We start from the raw sequence: 8,916 nt of genomic DNA, 5'->3' as shown, positions 1-8,916 counted from the left end.
GACTGTTATCATCTCGGCTAACCTGATGTAGTCGACAATTATGAAACAAAGCTACTAACCTATTGACTTCCTTTGCGTAGGCTGACATCCTTTCATCTCGGGCTACAAACTCGCCCGTTGTCTGGTTGACTATGAGCTGGGAGTCACAGAAGACTATCATTTCATCTGTTTCTACTGCAACCACCAGCTTTAGTCCTGCAATCAATGCTTCATATTCTGCTTCATTGTTTGAGGCCTTGAACCCCAATCGAATGAACTGTTCCAATACTTCTTCATCTGGAGATACCAGTACTACTCCTACCCCTACTCCTTGCCAGTTTGAGCTCCCATCGACAAATAGTCGAAAGGAGTCGCCGATGTAAATACTGCAGGGTCTGAGTTTTTCCTTTTTCCGTTGTTCTGTTGTATTTGGCTGGGCTTCTCCTTGCTTGCTTGGACATCGTTCACCTCGGCTTGACGGAGTCCGATGTATGATGGATTCTGGTGTGAACTCGGCTACGAAGTCGACCAAAACTTGGCCTTTGATTGCTGTTCTGGGTCTGTACTCCAAGTCATACTGTCCCAAGGCCACTGCCTATCTGGCTATTCTTCCTGTCAAGTCTCCTTGTTGTCGCAAAGACTTCAAGGGGTGTTCTGTTAGCACCACAATTTTATGGTCCTGGAAGTAATGGTTCAGTTTTTTTGAAGCCGTTACTAAAGCTAGTGCCAATTTTTCTAAGGGTAGATACCTTGTTTCTGCATCGGCTAGGGTTTTGCTTACATAGTAAACGGCCCTTTTCTCCCCTTTTTTTTCTCGGATTATCACTGCGCTTACTGCGTGTTCTGAGACTGCTAAGTACAAAAACAACTTCTCCCCAGGTTCTGGATTTGAAAGAACTGAAGCTGTGGTCAAATACTTCTTCAGGTCGGCCAGGGCGGCCTCGCATTCTTCTGTCCATAAAAAATCTGTGGCTTTCTTCACTAAGTTGAAGAAAGGTTTGCACTTGTCTGAGCTTTTGCTTATGAACCTATTCAGGGCTGCGGCCCTTCCAGTCAACATTTGTACCTATTTTGCCGACGTCGAGCTCTTCAATTCTAGGATGGCCTTAATCTGATCTAGGCTAGCCTCAATGCCCCTTCTAGTCACCAAGTATCCTAAAAACTTACCAGATCCTACTCCAAATGCACACTTCGGTGCATTGAGTCGGAGCCGGTATGTTTTAAGGATGTCAAAGACTGCTTTCAGGTCGGCCAGATGACCTTTAGGTTCCTTGGTCTTCACGACCATGTCATCGATGTAAACTTCCACCGTTCTATCAATCAGGTGTTTGAACATCTTGGTTACCGGTCTTTGGTAAGTTGCTCTTGCGTTTTTCAACCCAAAAGGCATCACTTTGTAGCAGTACAGACCTTTTGAGGTGATAAATACAGTCTTCTTCTTATCTGGGGGATACATGGCTATCTGATGGTATCCCCTGTAGGCATCTAGGAAGCTCATCCTTCCATTTCCCGAAGTGGCGTCTACCAGCTGGTCAATCTTGGGTAGAGGAAAACTATCTTTGGGACATGCTTTGTTCAAGCTGGTAAAGTCCACGCAAACCCTCCATTTACCATTCTTTTTCTTCACTACCACTGTGTTTGATAGCTATGTCGGGTAATCTACTTCTCGAATGGCCCTGGCCTCGAGAAGTCTGTCTACTTCCTCCTCTACTGCTTCGACGTGTATCAACGTCGGTTTTCTTGCTCGTTGGACTATCAGTTTGGCCGACTTGTCAACGTTCAGCTTATGGCAAGTGACCTCGGGGTCAATGCCAGGCATTTCGTAGGGCGTACAAGCGAACATCTCAATATTTGCTCTCAGGAAAGCTTCTATCTCTCTTTCTTCTTCTTCGGCTAGGCTCGAGCCGAGAAGAAAGAAGCATTCCTTATCTCCCTCTTGGACGAGGATTTTCTTCAGTGTTTCTTCACTCTTTTCGGCCGGCTCCTTGCCGACATCCTCTAGGACCTCCACGTCCTCGTCTTCAATTTCTGCCTTCTCTGGTTTTTGAATGCTGTAGGTGGATTTTATTGCTACCATGGAGCAATTCTTTGCCTGCAGCTGATCTCCTCTGACCTTCTCAATCCCATACTCTGTTGGGAACCACAGTAGTTGATGCAAAGTTGAGGGAACAGCCCTCATTGCATGCAACCATGGCCTTCCCAAAATGATGTTGTAAGGGGAGAGTGTGTCAATTACGGTGAACTCTGTTGTTATCTTCCTGGTGCCTACCTGTACCTCCAAGCTGGTTATTCCCAGTGGCCATGTCGACGTTCCATTGAACCCGACTATTAGGCTATTGGATTGCTCCATGTCGTCTGGGTGAAGGCTGAGCTCCTTGTAACATCGGACGTACATGATGTCACAAGAGCTGCCTTGGTCAATCAGGATGCGCTTTACTTGGCATTTCCCAACCTAGAGGGATACTACCAAGGCATCATTATACGGATGCTGCACCATCTCAAGGTTGGCTTCAGAAAAGGACACTACTGGTCCGTGGCATTCCTCTGCCCGATGTTTCTTCTGCCTAACTTGGTAGACATGCTGCAGATGTTTTACCTTCTGGATCTCCCCCCGAATCTCGTTTTCGTTGACCTTCGAGTGAATTACATTAATTACCCGAGGTCTTCCTGCTTGTGGTTGCTGTGCTGGAGAAGGTGGAGCTGCTATCGCTTGAGGCAATCTTGCATGTTCTTCCCTTGTTCTGGCCTCATCGACAAGATCTCTTAGATGGCCTTGTCTCACCAGGTCTTTCAAATGTGTTTTCAGGGCTCTGCAGCCCTGAGTCATATGCCTATTTTCATTGTGGTAAGCACAATGTCTGCCAAGGTTTCTTCCCATGAATTCTCCTGGTGCCTTTGCTGGTGTTCTGAAATAGGGTTGATTCCGAATTTGATCCAGGACTTTGTGAATTGGGATTCGGAACACTGTTGTTACTGCCTGTGTTGCCCTCAGTTCTATCTCCTGTTTGTTGGATCCGTTGTTACCTCGGTCTCGCTTCGGCGAGCCGTTTCCCTTTTCTTACTTTACCTCCTTGGTCCCCGATGTATCTTCTTCGGCTTTAGCGTACTTCTCGATCCTCGCCATGAGCTTTTTCATGCTTTTTGGCAATGTCTTTGCCAAAGATTTTCGTAGTGGACAATTGTCTTTTAGGCCGTTCTTGAAAGATACGACCGCCACCTCTTGATTACATTCTGGTATTCGGTTGAACACCTTGTAGTACCGTTTTGCATAGGCCCTAAGGCCTTCATCCTTACTAATCTTCAGAGCCATTAGTGCGTCCACCCTCAATGGCTTCAGCTTGTTTGTCACGAACCTGGCCACAAACATGTTGGCCAGGTCTTCCCAAGTCTTCACGCTTCCCTTTGGTAATTTGTGGAACCAATCTGATGCAATCTCCCCAAAAGATGAGGAGAATACTTTGCAGAGTAATGGCTCATTCCCACTATACAACGCCATTGAATTTAGGTATAATCCAACATGAAAGTTGGGGTTCGACTTACCATCGTATATTTGGAACCTTGGCATACTGAATCTTTTCGGAGCCTCAAATTTGTCTAACTCCACCGAGAATGGTGTTCTCAGCTTTTCAGGGGAAGTTACCTCGGCATCGGCATTCTGCTGCTTCCTCTTGAGGTAATCTCTCAAGTCTTCTTTGCTCCGCTCAGGAGCTCGGCTATCTCCTGACTTCAGTCTTTTCGGTATACTACTCTCAGCTTCATGGTAGGTCCTTTTCGATCTTTCTTCGTGAGTTGTGTCGAAGCAGAGTGCTTACTCCTGAATATGCCGATGTTCTTTGAGGTCTGCCTCCTTGGCGCGATGCGTCCTCCACGATTCTTCTCTCCTCGACTCTCCTCGCCCGACCTCCCTAGAAGGCCGGTGAGAGTGTTTTTCGCTTCTCGTGTGTTGAGGGGCTATTGGGATTGTCTTCTACCCTCTCTTCTGGGTATTGGCCGCTAGAATCGGCGTGTCCTGCAGCGGGTATGGTGGCTGCATGACGTTGTTTTGCATCATGAAATTGATGACCGATTGCAGGTCTGCCAATTTGTTTGTCATCTCTTTTACCTCTTCATCCCTCCGCAGGCATCCATCCTTCCATACCTGGAGGTCATCCTCATTGTAGTACCCACTTCAATCTGGATTTTTTGGTACGTCGTCTTCCTAGCTGACGTCTTTCTTGCTGTGATTCAGGTCACAAGTTTTTGTGTTGCGGTTGTCTCCTTCGACGTCAAGGTCGATAGGTCTGCCATTCCCAGTGGGAGTGTCGTCCCCAATCTTTTCCTTCTGTCTGTCACTGGCCATCTATTCTCCTTTCTTTCCCACAGACGGTACCAAATTGTATGAGTGATTTTCTGATCAAACTGCCCAACTCAGAAATCAGCTGGAGAATACTGGCAGAATAGATGACACCTAGTTGACCTGCAACAGAAAGAGAAGATTCCGGCGGTGGTTCGTTCACTCGGGGGCACTCCGACGATCAAGTCAGTATATCTCTCAAAGATAATCAATAATGCTAAACTCACTATTCAGAACATAAATTGCGTACCTTAGACCCATGCGGGTGCCTCTATTTTATAATTAACTCAATCCTTATCCCACTAGGAGCCTAGCTTCAATGGACTCTTGCTCAGTGCTTATCCTGGACTCTCCAAGAGATAAAGATAAAGATAAACTCCCTAAGAGCTTTATCCTTATCCATGCCATAGTCCTTCATTATTCTAGGACTCTTGTCCCCTATCCGCTTATCTCAGATTCTGATATCTTCGGAGATAACCTCGGCCTTGCCGAGATAACCTCGGCGTCATAACCTGGACACGTGGCACCTCGGTTGACACATCGGCGTAACCTTAGCCACGTATTGGGACTCAGAAAATATATTCCCACAATAGGCCTCCATTTTTGTTTCGCCTTAGGCCCTGAAAACTCAGGACCGGCCCTATGTCAGATTCCATGGAAAGCAAAGTCGGTAAAGCTCCATTAGTGAAATGGTTGTAAATTTGCATATATTGAGGTTATTTTAGTATTAGTAAAGTCGGGATTCAAATCATTTTTATTTCACGAATATAATGAAAATTTTCATTTCTTGAATCATGATCAGCCTCCGTTTGGGAAGTGGGTTGGCTTTTTAACTTTTTAGTTTTTTTGGCTATTTTAGTCTGGGCTAAAAAGCTTGGTTTGAGAAGGATTTTTTGGCTTTTTTGACTTTTTTTATGGGAGAAGAGTGTAATGATTATGGGTTGGATGTGACGTTTTGTTTGTTGTGACTAAAATAACATATTTTGTCTTTTGTGGCTAAAATAGCCACAAACCCTCTTGCCAAATAATTTTCAAGTTTTCATCAACCAATTTGCATTTTAAATTAAAACTTTATTTTAATTTTTTTTTAAAAAAACTTATAATATACTATTAATTTTAAATTTCAATGATGTGAATTAAATCTTTGTGAAATTTAATTTTTTCACTTCTTGGACTTGTTATATGAATATATATATATATATATATATATATATATATATATATATATACATCTGTTAAAATCTCAATGAATTAAAGTCTAGAGTGTATCCATTTACTATATCTCACAAAGCTTGGAATCCAAGTACAAGAGTATTAGGTTGTATTTGGATCATAAATTTTAGATAGAGATTTGGAAAAAAATTGAAAAAGAAAAGGGTTAAACTGGGTGAAATAGAGTTATATTTTATTTGTATTTCATAAAAAATTTCCCTTTTAATTTTTGATTTTTTACTCAAATTTATAAGATAAAATTGGTGATAAATCTAATTTAAAGAGGGTATAAGGCATTAAGTCCGATGGATATTTTTGTTAGTGAGAGGTTCACACTTTGTGAAAGAGTTTGGTGAAAAGTCTTGAAGAACATTTTGTTTTCAATTTCTCCCTAGATTTTTTTAATTTGTTTGACTTTTCATTAACTATTTATTCAAATTTATATCTATCTATTCAAATTATTTTATATTTGTTTAATTTTTTTGTCTATCTGTTCAAATTTATATCTATCTGTTTAAATTTTTAGACTATATGTTCAATTTTTTTTTCTCTTAAATTTTGTCTATCTATTCAATTTTATATCTATCTGTTCAAATTTTTTGACTATGTATTCAATTTCTACTCCTAAATTTGATCAATCTGTTCAATTTCAAACTGTTATACATATGTGCAACAACAACAAAAAAATTCAAACCCACAATTTTTCAATCTTACACAAACATAAACATATCTCTTAATCTATCTGTCAATACACACACAAACACAAACAGATACCTATATCTATATCTTCTTTAGATCCATTGAGCTTCTTTAGAGCCATCATCATCATCAACAACAACAACAGCTCATTCTTTAAAAAATAAAAATAAAAATTCTCTACTTCGATCTTTCTTTTGGTCCTTCGCATATATGTTTTCAGATTACTATCAACATATAAAACTACGGTTGTGATCTACAAAGTTGAACTCCAGGAAACTAAAAATACATAAAGACATATATTGTTGGCACCATAAATAAATAATTTTATTATTAGTTATTATCTATATAATTGCGGGACATATGACATTCTCATACTCATTTGGAGGTTGTGAGAAGTTTTGAATCATTAAACACATGTGAAAAGATGACAGAGGACAAAATGGAGAACATGGAGCATGAATTGGAGGTTAAAAGAAGTTATGGAGATATAGAGATGAAGTGAAAGATCATGGAATGTGAAGTGTGAGATATTGAATGATATGGTAGTTATTAGGTAATTTTTTTCTACAAATGTTTTCCTATAAATAGACATTCATGGCTACATTGTGAGGATCTAGAACTCAAATCAAAGACAATTGATTTATATTTTTCTTGTCATTTATATTTCCTGCACTTAATTTTCAAAGCATAGGAGTAGAGGTAAATTTTCTGCACTTTATTTCATGCATTTTCTTTTCGAAACATAGGAGTTGAAGTAAATTAATGGTTAGTTTGATTGTTCACTCAATCACCTCAATTGTTCACTCAATCATCTATATTCGTCTTCCTCATTCTTCTTTTAATTTTTCTTTTTTCTACGCTTGGCAATTTTGACGTCCTATTCACTGAAGCAAAAGAAACGTCAACACAATCACTTGATAATTAGCTTGAATTTAATCTGTAAGGATTTTTCAATCCTTGCTGGCACGCTCGCATTTATGGTATTTTCCTTTATAAGAAAAATAACCCAACAATATATATTAATGGTTAGTTTGATTGTTCACTCAATCACTTCAATTGTTCACTCAATCATCTATATTCGTCTTCCTCATTCTTCTTTTAATTTTTCTTTTTTCTACGCTTGGCAATTTTGACGTCCTATTCACTGAAGCAAAAGAAACGTCAACACAATCACTTGATAATTAGCTTGAATTTAATCTGTAAGGATTTTTCAATCCTTGTTGGCACGCTCGCATTTATGGTATTTTCCTTTATAAGAAAAATAAGCCAACAATATATGTGTGTGTGTGTGTGCGCGCGCGCGCATATATGTGTTGTCTACTGAAATCTAAGGCATGTGCAAATAAAATCAGTAATAGAAAGTGGAATTGAGAAATCTGCAGTGAATGAGCGGCAATGAGATCGACGATGGTCGTTTGACGAGCTTGACATCGAGATGCGACTTTTTCACGCCGTTTTCTCCGGCGGCGGCCCTCTGAGCTTCGAGACGGTGGCGACGCTCCTTGGAGTGCTACTCGATTGACTGGAACCCTAGATCTGGCATCGTTAAAACACACACAGACGCACACAAAAATGCGCATTTGGAATTTTTTAAAATTTTAACAAAACCTAGTCATGTGACAAGAATATGACTACGACATGAGGGTAAGAGAGAAAAATCATTCACATTTTTCACTAATACACACTTTGTTCCAAAATTTACATCAAATTATTATTATATTAGGCTAAAACAAAATACAGATTGTGAACGATTAAAAAGATAAACTAGGATTTTACATAAATTGGAATCATGAAACTCTATTTTTCATGGTAACACGATCTTTCATTTTCCTTTCTCTTTGATTTCTTTGTTGTATTTTTTTTTTTTATTTCAAAAGTTTTATTTGCTTGCCTCTTCGTCTCAATTTTAAGTATATGAACACACACACACACACACACACACACACACACACACACACATATATACACGTGCTTATCACACACACACATATATACACGTGCTTATCACATAGGACAAAGTGTATAGGTCGAAAACATAGATGATTTTCCTCTTACGTACCTTATTTTGTAGTCAAATTTTTGTCACATGATTAGATTTTGTTAAAGATTTAAAAATAAAATAATAGAAGAGAGACATTAACACTTGTGTAAGGATCAAAGTGGGATTTGAGCTAAAGTACAGAGGCTTGACTGTCACAATATCACGTGTAAGGACCAAAGTGTGATTTGACTGGAAGTATAGAAGATTGACTGTTATAATTTGATGTGTATGGATCAAAGTGAGATTTAGTACAAAGTACAATTTACTCATATTTTTTTTTAAATCTCACAAGAGGTTAATGTAATGCACTCTAGTTTTAAAGAAAAAAATTAGAACATAAACTACTTTTGGAAAATAGAAACTGATTTAAGAAACTGTATTAAAGAAACCAAATCAAAATATAAACTGTAATTAGGAAAACAAAAAACAAAAGCAAAAACAAAAGGCACACATTATGTCACAAAATTCGCCTTTTGCATTGGTATTTACAAACTTTTCAAATGTCTACACAATGATCAATGCACATTAAAAAGAACTAATATACATTTTTTCTTCTTCCTTTTGAAACATGTAAAATATTTTTCTGTCTTAATTTATATACAATACAAAATTACAAATAAGAGTTTTGTAAAGATCATATCTATCACATACA

The sequence above is a fragment of the Camellia sinensis genome, chromosome 15 (genome assembly GCF_055761805.1).
Source record: "Camellia sinensis isolate YWXY chromosome 15, ASM5576180v1, whole genome shotgun sequence".
In the NCBI taxonomy this organism is placed as follows: domain Eukaryota; kingdom Viridiplantae; phylum Streptophyta; class Magnoliopsida; order Ericales; family Theaceae; genus Camellia; species Camellia sinensis.
This window is presented reverse-complemented; position numbering follows the sequence as displayed.